Raw genomic sequence first — 21,610 nt, forward strand, 5'->3', positions numbered from 1 at the left:
CTTACTTACAATAAACCCACAAAGGTCGGTCTTACTATTAATCTTTACTAATATGCTTATTTTTTACTAACCTATACTTAATCTTCCATCTAGCCCAATCCCCTTAAAAACAACATTTATAACATTGAATATGGATCTCAAAGTGGAACGAATCAATGATATTATTCAGCAGTCAACTGGGCAAACTATTGTAGCATTTTTCAAAACACCGATGCAAGTAGTTTCATAATCTTAAATAGCTAACAATACAGGTACTAAGAAGTTAGATAAGCTTGATGCAATATCACGCATGGTGCTCATCTTATCGTTGTATATTCCAGCAACGTTTCCAGACCATTTTCAGCAGCAATTATCAAGAGAATATTCATAAGTTTGTTTACAGCATTCTTCCAGAAAAATTCCTTTGAAAATCCTGTATATTTCATAATCTTGCTTCATGCTTTCTCGTTAAATTTAATATAAGTTTTACAATTTCATCAAGAGTACTTTCCTTTATTTCAAGCCAGATTGCATTGATAATGATCCGATATTTCAGTGGATGATCAATTAAGTGTGCCTTGTCTCTGGTCGTTATTCTTATACAATGTATTTGTAACCCTCATTATGTCTGCGTAGGTGGTATACACTTTGTGTGTATAATCCTATGGTTGCTTGTAACCCACATACGTTTGAGAATATTCGAAATGTTTTAAACTATTGTCATTTCCTAACCGTTAGTTGTCATGTTTCATAATATAATAATGATCAAACTGTCAGTTGCAGTTGCTAATCAACCAGGAAACAATCGTATGTTGGTTTATAAAGTATAGGCCATAAACTCAATCTTCCTCTGACCGAAAAACGGTCAATAAGGGAAAACAAACGGTCCGTTCTCTACGAAATTTACTTTTACGTGGTGTTGTACAATCTGTAGTGAACTGTTGATGGAGTTGTTCTTTCAGCTGTAGGATTATTAGGAGCTACAATAGATAGTTGCGTATTGAAACGAAGGTGATTAGGATACTTTTGTATGTACGTTAGAATCTCTTTCTCAAATGAAGTTTCCAGAAAGCGTTGTTGTTGTATTGAAAGAGTGACTATGTTGATTCTCATTCTTATGCCTTTAATTTCCTACTCGAGACTACTGACTGCAGTGAATAAGATGTTCATATTTCTTTTTTCCTTCTTGTAGTACCATCAAAATTCCACTTTTCACTCTTTGAACCGTTTCAATATATAGTCTTGTAGTATTAATATTTTCGTCACCTGAGGTTGTTTCGGCTGTACATTTACATTTAGTTACGTCGATCGTTAAACTTATGGTTTTGTTTCCGACGCTTTTGTGATATGTATTATGCCCTAGTACTCGCAACACATAAACTTTTATTACATTTTTGAATTCAGTTTGATGAAAGTGTCTTTATATTGGCACCACAAACACCACTGATAATTATAGTTAAAAACCATACGCCTATATAAAGTATATTGAGAGTATTATTGTAAAATAATCAATCGGACCGTTTTATTCGTGGTAAATCCTAGGAGGAAATTTGTTGCGAAGAACTGCAGTAATGAACTATTGATTATATGTGAGCATTTGGCAAATCAATATCACGATTTCCTAGTTAAACAATTGAAGAAATGTTTTTATACACAGACCAAATTTAATATATACAAATTCACAAAATCAAGAAATATTAACAGATAGATAAATTATAGGTACACATATTAATTATATTTGTAATTAATTTTGCTTTAAAAATGTATAATGCGGGTTTCACTTATATTTGTGTATTGTAATTTAATAAGTTTATTTTCTTCATGAATGTAATTATTGCATGAAATCTATCTAATAATATTAGTACCTAGAATTTGTAAAATAATTGTAGTTTTAACAAAGTTTTTATGATTTGACAAAATTTTACATCATGTATAACACTGTTCAATAACGAAAATGTAAATTGAACAAAATCAGCTAATTCTTATTGATTTTGTGGTGCTGATCACGAATTTGAAAGTTATTTTCGAATATTAGCTCTACTTTTCGTTTTACAAACATGTCTAATAATAACGCTTTAAAAATAAATATATTCACTTCGTTTGGGGTAAAATGTTACACTGATCTGGCAACACTGGAGAAACTATATGAACGCTTGGTTTCATTGTGTTCCTTATCTCAGTTGTGTTTTGCTATTGTTAGAAAAGACAGGTTTAGTGCTTATATCAGCGTTTTGGGTGTGACGTTTGTGTAGTGCAGGACATAAAAATACAACTACAAGTACTCAAAAATACTATTATTTCGAATGTATATTTTTAAATAGTTTTAATAGGAACTATTTCAAGTGACATTTTGAGTATTTCAATAAACAAAAATGCCGCGAAATTGTGTAACACCACTAATAAGAAAAGTCTATCAATATTACTTTGGTTATCAAATTGGAGTCGAAGATGAATCTTGGGCATCCCACATTGTGTGCAGCATGAACCAGTGGTAGATGGTAACCGCATTTTGCTTCCCTCTCTACATATTAATTTAGGTCATATGAAAAGTTTTGTTACGAGCATGAACCAAGAGGATGAGGCCTATAAGTACCTAAGAGGACAATTCCCTCGATTAAGTGATGCCAAAGTTAAAGAGGGTGTTTTCATAGGGCAACAGATTAGGCAATTATTCAAAGATCACAAGTTCGACGAAATTCTCCAAGGTGAGGAGAACGCTGCGTGGGAAAGCTTGAAGAGTGTTTGTTTACAGTTCTTGGGAAGACACCGAGCAACAAATTACAAACAACTGGGAGCAAAGTTATTATTGTGCTACGAAAATCTTGATTGCAATATGTCTCTGAAACTCCACTTCCTTCATTCACATCTAGACTTCTTTTCCGAAGATTGTGGAGCAGGAAGTGACGAACATTGTGAGCGTTTCCGTCAAGATATTACAGCCATGGAGAAGAGATATGAGGGAAAGTGGAGTTCTAACATATTGGCCGACTACTGTTGGACTATTGCAAGGGATGCTCCAGATGTAACCTACAAAAGGCAAGCCAAGCGAAGACTCTCAAAATAAAATAAACATAGTCTTGTAAAAGGATCACTTGAAACTTTTGTCCTCATTGCAGTGTAGTTCTTGCAGAAAAAAGTATTTGTACATATTTTTCATGTTTTGATGTTAATACTAATTTTTATTACTGAATTGTTAATGTTTAACTTGACCACGGTTACTTTATTTTCTTTATCGCTGTGAAACTGGTATTTGCGCAATTTTGAAAAAGGAAGTACAAGGGTAAAGAAAGCTATAGTTAGGGTACTTCTTTACTCCCCAGCTTATCACATCACAGTGAAATAGATAAAAAAAAGGTGAAATGTAGGTTTTTACAAGGATTTTGCTTAAATGTTCTATAAATATTAATACATTTGTATATATATACAGCTACTGTTGTACAAGGGCGTGTTTTTTCACAACCTGAGCTAAGAAATTTTTTCTATTATCATTTCCTTTCATATTAAGCTTAAATGAATGTAAAAATCGCAATTTCAAAGAATTTACATACTTTCGATCAAAATTTGTTGAACAGTGTAATTAAAGTTATGGAAACTTGTTATTGACGTAGTAGTGTCGTGGTACGTATTTCCTAATAGAAGTAGTGCCCTGTTACGCGTACTAAAAGGAAAAATATCATAAACACAATAACTATAATATTACTTATTGACTATCCAGACATGATAAAACGTGTACTTACCAATCATTAAACGAACACTCTGAAGTTTAAATATTAATTCCGAATGCACGCTGTCTTATCTTAGTATGGAGGAGAAGTTTGGGGCACCTCATTAAATTTCTGTCTAGTGTTGTAAGAGTAATAATCCGTGTCCAAAATTATTTCAAGAATCCGTATCACAAATATAAACAATATCCCTTACGTTTTTCCAGTTGACCAGAGGATAATTATTTGTTTATTTTAATTGAGACCTTGGGTTAAAATTAAAGTACCGTTACACCTGTTTTAGAGTTTTGAAAGTTCAATAGAGGGAAGATAGTTGAATACTGAGATTTAATCCAGAAACTAACCATACTGATTGAGAATCATTCTTTAAAATTTGGGGAGAAATTAGCAAAATATTTAAGTATTTTAATTACAGCATCATTTGCAAAAGTACTTATATTTGTAAAGGTTTTGAAGATAGAATTGTGGATCTAAGTAATCCTGTAGGTGGTAAATTGACAGAACTGGGCAAAGATATCAGTCAGATTAAAAATTCCAATGCAACCTTTAATATATAAAGGACTACAATGAAAGCCTGAATATTCCAGGGCAAAGAGATTATATTGTGATGAGGAAACAAATTCACTTTATTTCTCTCTGATAGTGATCAGTACTAAGACATTAAGCAGAAAAATAAAATATTATTGGCCTCCAGAAAATTTCTGAGAAATAAATGCTCACTTAATGATATAACGAAGACGTTTTTCTTCATTTCCCAATAATATAGAAAATTGGACAAGAGATGTTTTGAAACTAAGCTCGACATATGTTTGCTTCATCATCTTCTATTTTAGTATCTTCTGTACATTCAATATCATACCATACTGCAATAGCTTTCTTGTCCATGATAATCTTTTGATTCGCTTTCTTGATCCTTTATCTTTTCACTTCCATGTTGGATTTGTTAGTAGGAGGAACAGTAGTATAAAATGTTTCAATATGTTTCTCCACATACGTAAAAATCCTTTTTCTTTCACCACACACATTTTCATTGTTCACAACATTTCACAATTAAACATATAGGTTTTCCATTTTGATAAGGAACTGACTTGTGATAATCATAGCATGGTTGATCATAAAATTTACGGTTAGAATCATTGCATGTAACTCGACCTTCTCTAATATCACATATTGGCGTCTGATGACAATGGTAGCACACGGCTATATATGTTTCAAATGTGAATGCTTTCTTTCATATTTGTTATGACATCATTGGTAATGATAATTGCAGCTAAAATATGCTGCCAAGCATTCAATTAGGTTGTAACGATTATACCTGAAAAGTAAATTTAAAGATGTTCTCTTGTTATTGCTCGGTAGTGCTTCAAACGTAACATCACTTCCTAAAAATTTCAAATACACTGTGATTTTATAATACTTTAAGTGTTCTGGGCCGCGGTGGCTCAATGGTAGAGCGTTCACCTCTGGTGCTTGGGGTCCCGGGTTCGATCCCAGCCCACACCAAGTGAGCTTTGTGGTGGACAAACACCGTGTGCGTGGGTTTTCTCGGGGTTCTCCCGTTTCCTCCCACTTTCTTCATTCCACCATTTCATTCATTACTCATTATCACCGTCTCCTTTAGCCTAACCGGCATAACCGTGGGACGTAAAACTCAAAGATTTCATTTTTTTTAAGTGTTCTTGAAGTTTCGGGAATTCCACCACCATGACTGAGATCTACATCAGCAGCTTCACGCAGGTCTTCTGCTTATTTTTCTATTTCATGTTAATTTGGGTGTTTTACATATCTATTGTTTTTGTTTTGATTTTTTCCCTTGTGTTTTTTAACGCTGTGGGCAAACCAAGTGCATTTGCTAAACAAATTGTACCTTTGTTCGTAATGGTCATAGTACCCCCTTGGCTTTAACCACTTGTTGGTATTCATAATATGTTTCAAGTAACCATGTCCTCTTGGAATACGTACATGATGGAAGTTCACAATACAATCTTCGTTTGTAAGAAAAGCCGCATTACCTTGAAGTAGTGATTCATAACACACATATAACACTTCTGCTGAGTGATTTCTAGCTTCTGTAAACGATAACCAAAAAGGGCAATGTCCCTCCTTTTCATTTGTAATTGCTATTCCTGCGTAATCATGTTGTTCCATATTATATAACAAATAATCTATTAGAGCCTGTTTGCTTCCCTCAATTGCGGTAAGAGCATTTTCATCTGCACTCACGTAGGCTAAACGGATTCTTAGCACTGTAATCTCCATATTGTTTCTGCTATAGTGTCTTCTACGTTCTTCTATTATATTAAATCTATTGTTATCATGATTACAACTATTATCTACAAATCCCATATATACACTTGTGTTTCATTTTGCTTTAAATTAACATAAAAATCATTCATCCATGTCGCTATTTCTTCTAAATGAACTTCTATTTTTTAATGTTCAGTAATAGCCTCTGCTAGTATATTTTAAATTATAGATATATTTTTCTTCTTTTTCTGGGTCTTAAGTAAATTGTTAAGCCAAGTTGATTTTCTGTAGTTGTTCTGTAGTTGATTTTCGTAAAACTTATCTTTTTCTGCATTCTCTTCTTACTCACTGTAATCATCTTGTATTATCCGCGACGATGTTAAATCTCTTGTCTCTTCATCAAATGCCCTTTTCTTCTTCTTTTATCCTTTAATATTTTGTATGCAAGTATATGCTTCTTTTTCTTCTGTTATCATTCTACAACTTCCATTTTCTAATATTTCTATACATTCTTTATATTCTTTATATTCTGTATTATTTTCTTCTTCCAGCGCTTCTTTCACGAACTCATCTTTTCTTCTTCCTCTATTTCAATTTCATCATCAGCACTTCTTTCTTCTTGTTTCCTTTGGCTATTACATCTGACCCTAATCTTACTTAACTATTTTTCAGTTATGTCTTGCGTGTTCCTTTCTTTTTCTTTTTCTTTCTTTCGTCATATATTATTCTTTTTTTCTTATTCCAAATTCACTCTTTCCTTCCTGTCATCAGCATCTTCTTCTTCTACCCCGATTACTTCATTTATTTCCTTTGGAAGATCCTGAATTCTTTACTTCGTAAGCTTTCTTCTTCTCCTTCTTCTTCTAAATCTTCAGTAAAGTCTTTAATATATTTTAATATGTCTTCCCTACCCTTCTTGTTTTCCATTTATTTTCCCTGTATGTGTATATAAGAATTTATAAAAACATACTGCACTATATGTAAATAAATATTTTTAAAAAAATGAATTACAGTAACGACAAGGATGAGATAAATGGAGCAGTCACTCGTCTTTGTTCCTTATTTATTCTACCTAAAACAGAAGCTAATTTCTTCTCGTTACCTACAAAGAGATTCCAAATAGTTATAAAACACTGTATATACATAGATTACAAAATAGTAATAAAACGCTGTCTATACATAGGAAAGAGTTGCAGAACTTAATGATATCGAGCAAATGAAAGTATACCCAGAAAATAACTTACTTTCTCGGGTCCCTTCCAGTTCCACACACGTGTATTACGAATTATCTTTTTTTACTTCTGCGATGATGATGGAATTTCTTTTCGTATTCATACAATAAAAACCTGAAAGAATCAATTCTATGTTCACATTTTGGTTCAAGTGCGTTTTCTGGTGGACAAGCACGGTTTGCGTGTTTGTTTCTACTTATTTTTTCAACCGATTCAGTGAGGTGACGCTACATGACCCCTAGATTAATTAATATAACTATATTAATTATATTAACTATATTAACTATATTAATTATTCTAGGGAAGCAGTGACTCAACGGTCGAATGTTCACCTTTGGTGCATGAGATTCCTGGTTCAATCACAGCATGCATCAAATGGATTTGAACAAAAACCATATGCATGGGATTGCACCTTTACCATCTAGTTATTCGATATCATTAATGTCTTCCTTAGTTTAGAATCATAATCGTCCAAAACAATTTTTAAACAGTAGTCTAATGCTAAACATCAAGTGTGGATAAATTTGGAAGCCAAAGCCTATGAGAGTATAGGAACTGATCTCAGTTACCACCAAAAATGTGGATTTGACACTAATATCGACAATTTGGGTTATTTTGGCATGTCTTGGTATCCAAAACTTCGGTAACCACCCTGACCCGCAACCAAATGTACTGATTGCAAGTGGAGTTTCACCACTATTCTTCTTTTTACCAACTTAAATGTATCACGTTATTTATCTAGTGGTGTGCAAGTGCACTCCACACATAAATCGCTTCTTTTAATAAAAACATTAAATTATTATAATACAAAGATGTTGAGATGGTACTTTTATTGCGTAGTTATTGTTTGTACGCATAAAATAGTGTAATATATTCGTACATTTTCTCAAAATATAGTATAGTTTGAATTTTGTGTAAAATACAGCATGTTACTAATTCTTTGCAAATAAACAAGATTCCAATAGACCAATTGTTACAAAATTATTTGCCAATTTTATATTAAAATACAGAAACATGTAAGGATATTCACTTTGTGCAAACGCCAACAGTCTTCGCTTAAGTATTTTCCGTTAAGTGATCTTTGCAAACAAATTTGCCATAAACCTCACATTTTTTTCAAACCTTCCTGTCTCTGGAATGCGGAGGTTCAACATTACATGAATATTTACTTCACATTAGGTATCTTCAGACTAATATGGACCTTCACTATGCATGCGAAAGCACTATTTGTATCATTCGCTATGCATCCGAAAGTATGTGAAAGTCATCACTAACATTAAAGACAAGTAACGTTCGGGTAATACCTAAGACTCGTTCACCTTCTAAATAGAGGAAAACACAAAGAAGAAAGATACAAGCGTTATACCATCACTAATCACTACACTATCATGTTTGAGCATGATAATTGTACAATAAGAACAATCAACTATGGAAAGAAAGCTAAAGTGGGCTACCGCCAAATATGCATTGTGGAAAACAATGCACATTTAAAAAGTAACATGATTTACCAATTGGAGTATACTTGTACCCAACTCGAATAATATGTAGATATTTAGAAAACAATTCATTCAATACAATTGCGGTCTCCATAAAAATAAATAAGTAAAATTGTTGTATCTCATGCAAGTAGAAATGTTTTACATCAGTAATAACAAAACAGTTAGCATTAGGGTGTGTTTACACACACCTTGGTAAAAAGATTAATCTCAGTAAACAAGAAAACTATGGATTTGACACTAATAGAGATCATTTTGAATTATTTTTCATGTCTTGGTATCTCCACACCGTGACCCGCTACCAAATGTATTGATGTGCCGAACGCGATTAAAGTTTCATCAATAATCTCTGCGACCACCAAAACTATGAATTTAATACTAGAATCGTCCATATTGGATACTTTTTACATTTCTTGATAATCAACACTCTAATTTGAAAATGTACCTTACTCGTGGTGATTAAGTTTGAAAGTAAACTTAAAATTGAATTTGCAATTGAGATCAGAGACCCATACAATATTATGAAAAGAAACCGGCATGAAAAACCATGGATATTGACTAAGATACAGTTTGGTAGTTCCTAATGTGAATGCATAAAATCTTTCTACATTAATTGGAGAAAAATGATATAGTTCGCAACATAATACCAAATCGCCGAATCAGTTTTTCCTTAATTTCTGTAATCTCAGTGGATTGTGATGGATATTGGAAGAATCGTCGGGCTGTGTTTTCATCATTAGAATTTCCTAATTTTCCAGGTTTACGCTCATCTAAAATTAATCTCATTTTCGTTAGGAAGTCTTGAATAATTTGCCCCTCCGTGCAGAGAATTTGACTTTTTCTTCGGGGTCCATAGCCTGCTTTTTGTGAATGTCCAACCGATAAGCTATGTGAGTTAGGCTTGTAAAGGGGAGATTCCAAATTCATATCTGCTAGTACCTACTGATTTGGTTCGTAATTCAATATTGTGCATATTCTTAGGAGCAGATTCACATATAGAGCACGTTTCAGAGGAAGTTTCTATAACAGAGTTGCACATCTTCCCATCCACCATTATGAACATAAGATCAGGGACAACATTTACTTCCTTTTCCTGAATCAGTACATTAGTAGGCTTAAATTACTTATTTGTGTTTGCATTACACGAACCGCCTTTCTAGGAAGTTCAGTCGTCTGTTTTTACTGCAACATCTTAATGGGTCGACAAAATCTAGACGATGATGATGTGGGATTTTGACACAAAACTCCTTTGTCTACCTCCCAATCAGATGTTGAATACAAATGTAAGGGAACGAAAGAAATAGCAATAATATCTGAGTCACTATATACACTGTTCGATTCATCTTCTGTTTGAACTTTCTACTTATATACAATATGACAACTGCTTCCATTGCAACCCCACTTACAAACTAATTTGATTATGTTTCCATTTCTGATACACTGTTTAATAACATATTTGTGTAAAGTCACGATGCACCCAATTGTCTGACCTACCATTGCTTGTAAATGAACTTCGGCTGACATGATAGTTACTATAATATTCTCTTTTATGACATAACACTTTAATTTTGCTTCCCGCACGACATTATACAAAGGATATATGTCACAATGTTTTGCGTTTGCCCTTAATCTCAAATTGGTATACTGCCTTTTAGATAAATTGTTATGTACAATAAGTGCCAAGGCTTCATCGAGAGAATAAGTGTTTGGATCGAGTTTGGGTGAATGATAAACCCTCTTGTATTTTGTCGCTTGTCGTTTGAGTGATATCTCCTAATACAACAGTGTCATCTCTTTCCCACCAGCTCTCAATGACCTTTGGGTAGTCAACACCAGTTCTTACTCAGAATGCTTTGTAACGAGTGGCTGTACAAGGTTTTTTCCTCGATTTCACTCCCGAATCTTTGAAGGGTTTACTACGTCTGCCTGATTTGCTTATCGAAGGTGTATGCTCTTGTCTTGAAGAAATCGTTTTGAAGGGAGTAATCACTTTATCAGAGAACTTAATATGTCTTTGCAAAAATCATTATATTTGGAAAAAACTCTGTCAGTCATTCTATTATACAGCTTCCAACGATTCTCGAAGTTACCGTTGAAGGCACTTAAAGTTACTTTTACACTGCGAAGAGCATCTCCAGAAAGAATTTCCATATTCGTTCGAAACTAAATTATAAAGTGCTTCGTTTGATGGTTTAGAATGCAGCACCTCGTACAGGTCCTTGCGTGTCACGATGAGCATGTCGGTTCTGTACTCCTATCTTTGAAAATAAGATAAATATAAAAATCAGCAAAAATGGGCAGTAGATCACAATTATATTTCCAAATACATATCTCAAACTACACCATGACGAAATACCTCGTTACAGACATGAACGTACATATTTAAATGTCAATTTGAATTTACAATAGCAGTTTTTCCTACGTACAGACTTCACACTGTAGAGATATCTATACAGAAAAGCAACATAAACCAATAATACAAAACTTATAAAACCAGTCAAACAACAAGTTCATATACATGCATTTATGCATAGCTTATTTCGCGACCGTTCCCTACTTTTTCACATGTATAATGAAACCGCAAACCTTACGTTCATACCATTTGAATTCGGCAGGCCATACAAGACATAATGAACTATCAACTTTGACACGCTTCGACTACCACGACAGGCTCTTACCTTTCCATTCAGCGTTCATCTGCTCTTAGATCTGACAAAAAAACATCTCCCCAGACGCTTCACACAACAGCTGTGGACGGATTGTATTATCAATGAATATGAAATAAAAAATACTCACCCTGGAAATCAGTAATCTAATATTGTATTCTTGAAACTACACAACGTTTGTGTGTATACGTATGTATTTCTTTTTAATTCATTGTGATTGAATCATTCTGTAATTGTACATCAAAGAGGAGCTTTTTCTCTTGAAACAAACATACGTTCTTTATTTTTTGATACATGTCTGAGGAAGTCGTTTTTTTTTCGAATCCAGATCACGTATTATTATGATATATAATGAAACGTGAGACGTAAGGCTTACAGCAATATGATCTTTTACTTGCTCTTACCTACTGTAGTATAGAGATGCAGAAAAAATCCTTTCTTAGTTCTAGTCGAATGAGCACATAGATAAACACTTCAGAATTTACCAACAAAGACTAAACTGAAAATTTTCCTATACAAGATTTACACACACATCACGTGAACCAATACCTCCGACAAAAAAATGACCTTGACATAAACATATCGTAACAAGAAACTGGACTTCATTTAATGAAACCTAAGAAATAAGTAGTATCACTTGTCCATGAAGGAAAAATGTGACTTGGTAAAATTAGTAAAAGCAACATCAAATTTCCAACCACCTCCTCAATTATTCAACACCGTATCGTCATCATATATTAACCACAATCAATTATCCTTTGAACTCAATGCCATATTCCTTTCGAATTACATCTTCAAAACATTCCACTTGAATATACTAATTCACATTCAACGGCTTCAAAAAAAAATGCTATGTTCCCCTTAGCAACTAAGAACAAAATCGATAAATCTGATCATCATCATCAGTTATTCAGTAACAACTTTCACATGGAAAACTATATACAATTTTACTGTATATAGCTTCGAACATAGAATATCGCAGCATCGGTTCAAAGCCGAAATTGGGAGGAGTAAAAAAATCACTACTCAACACATACCTCTTCTCTCAAGACCTGGCAAATGACCATTGCACATAGCAACTACCAGTTTTCAGCAGAAGAGGACAAATCATGTTCCATCCTGTTTTTACATATCCCAACAGGCATCTAAGAATATGTATCAGTCCTAACTCTTAGCAACTCACTGCCTTACACTTGCCCTATGAGACAGAGTTCAAAACTGATCCAAGTCAATTTCACACACTTACATATACTTTTTGTGAGCCAGCGGAAAGCCCAGTCCCGGGGCCCACCCTCCCCTTCCCTTCGTTCACCTATGCATTTTTCATTCTTCATTCGTGTTATTTACTCCCGTTTTCTAAATTATTAGATCAAAATCCTGATTCCATCTTTATTCAGGCGATGTTTTAGATCAACTAAATTGGATATCAGAAGGTCAGATTTGATACACACGTATTGATTCTTCACGCTCATCCGAAATTTGAGGTTAATTTAATGATTTGACATTGGTTTAATGCGAGCTTGTGATAATTTTTTCGAAGCTAAAGGATGGAACACAGACTCTCAGCTATTTAAAATTGTTTAAGATATAAACTTGAATTGAGTAGTAATATGTATGTCTTTCTCAGGAGCTTTTTTCCCTCACAACGTGGATCCCCAGAAGTGTAGAAACCTATGTGGACGAGATTAGGGTTTCTACTTCTGACAGATTTTCAATACACATATAAAAAGTTTCCTGTTGCGGAGTTTTACATAGGTGAAAAAACAAACGCCACAAACCGTGGGAAACCAAAACGGAACCACACGTCCCAAATACGGGCTGAGCGGGAAAAGAGGAGAAAATTTTAAAACGTTACGAAAGCTAGTCAACACAAGAAGGGGATACAACTTGACAAACCCCTGATAAGGCTTGAAAGAACAGATATGAACTTGGTTGGACACGCCGAAGTACCAACCAAATTTGAAACAAACATTCAAAATATACTAAAAAGACCTGAAACTAAAAAGTAATTAGCATACAAATAACTAGGATCAAGACTGGGAGAAGAATGGGAATTTGCTCTAGACATGTGCAGACCCCGGTTTGGAAAACTTGATAAAATGGGTAGTCCAGGGAGCAAATAAGGTAGCTCTGGACTTAGCAAAAGAAAAGTAAAACTACAACAGCAACAACAAAACGAACAATATAAAAACGAACCACAGCAGAAGATAATACGAAACTACCAAGGAGGTAGACAAAATATCCCAGAAATGAAACCAGGAAAAGAATCGATAGAGGAAGTCCCTGAAACACTTCCCAAAATAAACAAAAAGAAAACTACCACCAAAAATAAGTGGCTCTCATTACCACCAAAACTTACAGAGACTTAAGTTGGACATACCTGACCCCAAGCAAACTGAAAGAAACACATACAAACCGAACAGAAAGAAGGATCGAAAGGAAAGAAAGGAAGAACAGTATTAGAAACAAAAATAAGAAAGGAAAAGAATCATCCATCCAAAACCTCTCAAGAAAACTTCTAATCTCCAAAACCAGAAGTACTGGAAAGGAGATTATTCTTTTGCCCAGCATACGAAACAAACCTGATAATCCTGAAAAGAGACCTGAAGAATCTCACAAAAACTAAACAAATTCTACCAATATCACTAAAAAAAGAAAGAAAGGAACTAAAAGCAGAACATCAGCCCCTTGCTAATAAAGGGAGGAAAAAAGAACAAGATATGGTCTCTTACAAAAAGGAAGCAAACCACACCTATGCTTACGCCGTAGACACCAACTTTACCAACTAAAATAAAAAATGATATAATTATAAAACCTACTGACAAATGAGAAGGCCTGGTGAACAGTAACACAAAAGTGTATGAAAAAGCACTACTGTAACTGGGGAAAAGACACATTCAGAAAAGTAAAGCAATCAAAAGAAGAATCATTAAAGTGAGGGGAAAAATAACCTTCTTCGTCAAGCTATTGATACAGACAAGATAGCTAAAACACGCCCATAAAGGAAGAATAATAAGCAGAGGGGGCGAACTTGCCCCGCTTCTACATACTACCAAAAATACATAAACTACCAAGATCATAGAAGGGATTGACCAAGGTTATCAGCCTGCAACAGTCCCATTTAAAAACTAGACAAATCTATGACGCATTTCCATATGAAACTTCTACCCACATTGCCAAGATGTCTAGAAAAAAACGCACACTTTCTTCAAAGAAACCGACAAATCAGAAAAATAAATCCCATAAATTTCCTACACACCACAAATATAAAAAATCTATATTCAAACGTAGAACAATAGAATTCGAATCAACCATTACACGTCAAGATATGATTGGATAATAAGAATGCGAAGGAGAAACCTAGAAACCACCAGACCCATCACTAATAAGGGGAGGGCTGGAAATTCTGATGTATAATAACTACATTAGATTTGTTGACAAAGGTACTTCTCCAACACAAAGTAACAGCCTCATGGGATCAGTGTCGGTTGCCAATGAAAACATCTACGTTTGCATGGGGCTAACTCAGAAGGAAGTTGGCTATAAAAATGCTTATATAAAAACAGAATTGTACATCATGAGAATACTCAAACAAATATTATAAACCTACTAAACAAAGAGTTGGACTGGAATTCACCATAAAAACAATCTTCAATATACTTTTTGGATGTAAAAATAGTGAAAAGGCCATGATGTCTCCTAGAGATAGACATTTACCACAAACTCACAAACAAACAAGAGTTTCTGAGAACAGACTAAGGTCAATCTATAGGACTAAAATGCTAAGTAATAACAAGCAATGGATTACGATTAATAGGAATCATTGAAACCAAACACACATTGAAAAACATGTTAAAACTACTGCGCAGAACGTTCATTGCAAAAGGCAATGGAAAGGCACTTATTAGAAACAAGATAGAGTTTCTAGACTACTGAAACTAAACGCAGAGAAAAGAAAAAAGGAAAGGGAAGAACAGAATAATATTCCCACTCCTCTACTACCCCGATTTTGAGAATAAACTGAAATCAATCACCAACGATTTCTGAAGGGAATGCATAGAAAATAAAGTAGAAGAATGGTGGCAGAAAATGCCTCAAGAACCTCCAATAATAGCATATACGAGACACAAAAACCGTAAACAATGTCATTAAATTTTAAAGTAAAACTAGAAAATTAAATGGAAAAGGGCACCACAATTCAAACCCCACACCAGGAAAATACTAGAAAACGAGGAAATACACAAATAATTGATGCGAGAAAATACCAAGAGAGCGGGAAAATAGGTAAAAAGGAAACCGAGAAAAGGGGAAAGAAAATGAAAAAGTAAAACAAGAAGGAAGAAAAACACAAAAAAGGAAGAACAAGAAGAGAAAAAGAGGGAGAAGGGGAAATGGAAAAGGAAAAATGAAAATAAAATTAGGAATAGTTAAAGGAAAAAGATAAATAGAAATAAAGAAAAGGGAAAAATACCAAACCAGCACAAACAATACTTATGCTCGAAAGAAATGGAAACACAGAATGAGCAAAATCTAGGAACTAAAACCCATGGAAAAATAAAAAAAGAGCCCACAACCAAAACAGACCCACATCTCAAATAGAAACCGCATTAATTGAATTGAAACCCAACCACCCTAAAAAGGTATTACATACAAAAGTAAAACCATGAACCAAAGCAATGAAGAAACAAGGAATAAACACAATGAGAAAGGACATGATAACAGTAACAATAATGAGATACAAGAAAACTACACTGAAAGCGGGACAAGCACGGTTGTGGCCCTTACCAACATAATCCAAAGAAGTGAACAAGTAATAACAATGTGCCTCATGCAGGAAAGGCAAAAAAAGCTAATGATATGAATGAAAAAACAAAACCCTTGCTTATATATTAAGTTGGTGCAATACATTTTGTAAATGCAGTTGAAGTTGCGTCGTCTGCTTACGGATGCCATATATTGGTGCAATATTTCTTCCCTGTATTGCTCTTTCCTCTGGCGGCCTAAAAGTTTACAAATCTTCCAACAGATGTTCCTTCGTACTCCCAACCTATTGTAATTTTATTTTTTATAGAAGATCCGTATTTTAAGTAAGAAAAAATGAAGAGATTTCCAAACCCGGGGGCCAATACTGTTGGTAATATGCCAGTTACCATATACCTTTTAGTTTACTGATTTGTCGTTTGAGTGCTGTATAATTATAGGTACAATTTTGTCGTTTTTGTAAACACAAACATTCAAGTAATTTTTCATTTTTTGGCGTTACGTGCATCCGTTGGGAAATGTGGTAGCCCTGGTTCACGTAAGCAGTTTATATGTGTGTTTTGTTTCCCTATTCCGAAAGGGAAGAGGATACAAGTAAATTGCAACGTCGTCATAGACAAAAGTCGTCGTATATTTGAAGTAATATCAAGATTTTACTGTGTGAAATGAAGAGATAGCAGGCCTAATAAATGCAATTGGAGCACAGGTCGAAAGAAAAAAATGAAATGAAATTTTGAGTTTTACGTCCCACGGTTATGCCGGTTAGGCTAAAGGAGACGGTGATAATGAGTAATGAATGAAATGGTGGAATGAAGAAAGTGGGAGGAAACGGGAGAACCCCGAGAAAACCCACGCACACGGTGTTTGTCCACCACAAAGTTCACTTGGCGGGAGCAGGGCTTGAACCCGAGACCCCTAGCACCAGAGGTGAACGCTCTACCACTCAGCCACCGCGGCCCCCCAGGTCGAAAGAGTTTAACAAGATATGAAGAACAATTTATCGAGTTGCGTATCTAAGTGGTAGAGCATTAGCGTTTGTCATGGGCTGGATACCAGCGGCCGACCATGATGGCTGGGGATTTTCGACAGTCACACTAGTCAAATGCCGGGATAACGTTCGAGGGAGGCCATGCCCGACACCTTCCAGAACCCTGTCTTCTTCACCTCCCCTTCAACCAGTTACTTAAAAGCCAGAAATAAAATTAAATTTAAAAACGAATTTTCCCCTTGTTCCAATGAACAATATTACTATTATATTACAATACACAATATTATGCACAATATTATTATTATTATGTTTATTATTATTTGAGACTCATACTTTTCATTTGAATTTGTAGTTATCAGTAGCTTCCAGTTTTAAAAAAAAATATTATTTCTTAAAATCTACTGCATGTCCATTTCAAATTACGCTTCAGTAAGTAAAACGCTTCAGAGTTTAAATTTTTAATTGTGATTTCTCACTTTTCCCATTTTATCCACGGTAGGTAAAAAAAAACTATATATTAAGATTACTAAAATACTATAAAATACTGAACGCAATCTTGAAAATGTTTGAATATTCAATCCATTTTAACGTACTTCGGTATTAGCAGAATGTAGCATTACTAAAAAACCAATTATTTATTTTTTTCCATACGAATCTTAAACTATTTTGAACTGTGACACACTCATCACATCATTAACCCTAACCTATGACATTATAAGATTTCAGAGAATAGTACGACTATTCAATATATTTTCAACATGCCAAGTGAAATGAAAAAAATGCTGTGTAGAATCTCAAGTATATTTTAATCCAACCTTTCTCCAGATTTATCAATTTTGACTGAACTATACTCTTAATCAAAAGAACATATTTTTTTCGTTTTCCTTTAAAAAAGAGTTTTCCAAACTATGATGAATTTTAATCAAAAAGAGTAATAGTGGAGATAACGCACTCGCTTTGCAAGTAGTAATATTATGAGGTAGCATTTTGACAGTTTAAGTGTATCTATACTTGTATTGTTTAAAATTGAGAGACTTCTCATCGTTTGAGTATGGTTCAAGATGTAATTGGTGTACTAACCAAGTTTCTGATCCGCAAGGACTCCCACATAATCATTTTGAAACTTGGATTTCCGTGAAATTCCTTGAAACCACGATATGCCGTACCTATTGAATAACAGAGAAAAAATCTCAATAAGTTAAATCAACAATCAATGAACGTTTGGCCACTACAAGACCACTTTTTTTTCGGAAACAGCAGAAGGTATCATAGTTGCAGAGTCACTTAATCCAACGTTGGGAAAATGGTGATGATAGTACATACCAACGGTGACCCCACGTCAGGTTTGGCCGCTTCGGCAACCATTTCCCATATAAACTATTATCCAACCAATCAAAGGTTGCTCTTTCGTTTACCCAAACGATCCCCAACCATGTCCGAACGTTATTCCTAACACCCCAACGGCATTATGAATTTTGAGCCTTCGTTCACCCAACGAAATCCCACCAGCCTCCCTACGTTAGCCCAACTAAGTTTCGATGTTGAAAGGTGGTTCACCATCAAAATACTGACGTTTACCTGACCAAATTTAAGATAATTTCCTGACGTGACCCAACGTGTCCTCGAGGCATTTGGGGGTTAGGTAATGATGCATTTGGTTTGGCACGTTTGACTTTTTCTGGTATTCCGTTTGTTTCGTTGATTTAGTGTCTTTAAATATTCGATTATTTTTTAGTTGTACCTCGACTGGACAAGAAATGAAAAACTGGAAACAGCAGTGTACGTGAAGCAAACTACAGTTGCTCAGATTCTCTTGTAGCAAGGTTGGTAAGTCCACCGTTGGGAATTGAGTGGGGTTGGTAAAAACGTGGATGATAGGCAGTGCGAGCGTATAGGGAGCCTATACGTTGGCTTAACATTTGTATAGGCCGACCTTCACGCAATAATACTAGAATTGACTTTTTTCCAACCAAGAAATACATTACTTTAGCGTTGGGTAAATGTTGCAGAAACACTATAGTCTCGAAATGACCCGTCACGAACCTTTTACAGCAAATTCCACTCAAGTCCCAATGATAGGAAAAAAACTTTGTTACTAGGTAATGGTATTGTAGATTTCAGTAAAGTTATTTGAAACCGTGACATATTATAGATATTGTGATCCTGAAAAGAAATAGTAACGAGCACAACCACCCTTCAGGTACCGTTTGGCGATTACGGGACCACATTTTAGAAAACAGCGGAAGGTAACGGTATATATTAAGCGATGTCCAAAATATTTTTGGAATTGAATACAATGCTGTGAGGGATCACGGGAGCAGAATTGCCTTCAGTAGCGAATTTAGGAAGCTATCGGGCTCAAGCTCCTCCCGAAATAAATTTGTTGGTTTTCTCATTCCAAGTACAACAATAATCCTTTTTACCATTTCTAAGAATGTCATTGACTTCCCACTTTCTTATGCTCTTTGTTCAGAAATAATACAGTATTTGTCAAATTTCATTCTATATAAGAAATGCGTCCTTTTGTTTTTTCTTTCGTCCTTTCTAGTTTTCTGATTCTTTTTCTATCTTTCGTGTCGCCTATCATACTTCACCGACCGTTGTCAGTTGTGATTCAAGTTGGTCGTCGTCAGTAACACCAGTGATGAAAATTTTCCGATTCATAAAAACACACTCCACTTATTACTTCATTGTTGTTTAGCCGTGATGTGAGGTTGAAAATTTTCTTCTATATTTTTCCAGAAAATGTTTAGTTCTTAACAAATATCAGTGATCAAATAATTCCTCAGTATTCATAAAATTGATTGAAATCATGTATAGAAATGTTAAAAGTAAAAGATCGTTTAAACAATCTGGACATTTTCATGGTTTAGACAATATTCCGTACTATGTAGAAGCAAGTGAAACAATTTTTCATGAATCGAAATATTTTGTGTCTTGTATGGAAAAATTGAAGAACTTTATATGAATCAAAAGCTCTTCATCATTTTGAAGCAAAAAGTAAAACAACCTTTTGTGAATAGGAAAGTTTTATTGCTCTGTAGAAACAAGTGAAAGGAATTTTCATGAATCGGAAAATTTTCATCACGATATAAATCCAAGTGAAAAAAACTTTTCATAATTCGGAGAATTTTGAATATTATGTATAGTGATATTTAATGGAAATTTTTCCACTATATTTAACTACATATTCAGCTATAAAATTCAATTCCTGTAGAGGAAAGTTAGACAGCAATAAATTATCATTTCCCAATTAGTTTCCGAAAACCAGAAAATTTTCAATCTCAAGTTGGGTAGTAAAAATGTACAGTGTTTCTCTCTTTCTCTCTCTCTCTGTGTGTGTGTAAAGTGCAGGGAGCACTTCGAGCTCGTAGAGAACAAATATCCTATTCCAATATTTAAAATGTAACAAGAAGTTGAAAAGAAACCTTTGTGAATTGAACCACTGATTGGAAAAAGGGAATAAGTACAATTTTTTGCGAATTTAACCTGAGATAGCAGATGTGTTCCTTTAAGATAGTTACATCGTTGACTAGAAAATAGGAATGTTTGGGCAACTCTATATGACCAATGTGGAAAACATAATCTCTCGCTGGCTATAAAAAGGGAATAACTACGTTGCTTATTTCCTTCTTCCAGTCACTACAGGACACCACTACAACTGTGAGACTGTGTGTAAGTAGACAACCACCAAAGCCCTTTGCTGTCGTTACTTCGCCTTCTTTCCGCATTGCACAATCTATAAAGAACTTTTTGCCCCAACCAGTTACAGATTTACATGTTTTCAGTGATACAAGTGGTGGTCAAAACTGCAATCATTCAATGACATGAATGCTTTTCCGCCTGACAGTGTCATAACGGTTCACCACTATACGAGTACAGCAATATTTGTTTGTCAGTGGTCACAGTTTTTACCATGTGACCGAAATTTTGCTTTAATCAAACCAGAACCCAACCGACTCAATCGCATTTTTTTACCAGTACTTTATAACCACATGATTACGAATGCAAGAAATACTGATACTCCATTTCAGATTTTAAACATAGGTGGTAACCGTTTTACAAGAAATCTTCAGGTAGCATTGTGGACAAAACAGTGAAATTCCAAGTAAGCAAATAGAGACACTGTTTTCAAAGCAGAATCTCCAGGCTATGTGCAAGCTCATAAGTTTATCAATGGAGTAAGAACTGATATCTTTCGATTACTCAAAAGTAATATCACAAAAGTTCATCTGCCAACTTCAAAGGCATACGATTGGCAAGTCTCGATCAATCAGAAAAAGATAGACGATTCTTCACAAATCATCAAATACATACCCGACCAATACAAACAGTTTAAGACGATGATTTGTTCATGGAAAACCACTGATCAAGAAACTGTAGAAGACGAAGATGCAGATGGATAGAACTCTATGTAAACCCATTCTACTGTGACAACGTATTTTGCTACGTATTTTTTTCAGTTGTCTATTGTATTACTTTTCTTGCTGTACGAATAACATGTGCTGTACAGAAAAAC

Source organism: Thermobia domestica, chromosome 9 (assembly GCF_964235325.1).
Source record: "Thermobia domestica chromosome 9, izTheDome1.hap1.1, whole genome shotgun sequence".
Classification (NCBI taxonomy): Eukaryota; Metazoa; Arthropoda; class Insecta; order Zygentoma; family Lepismatidae; genus Thermobia; species Thermobia domestica.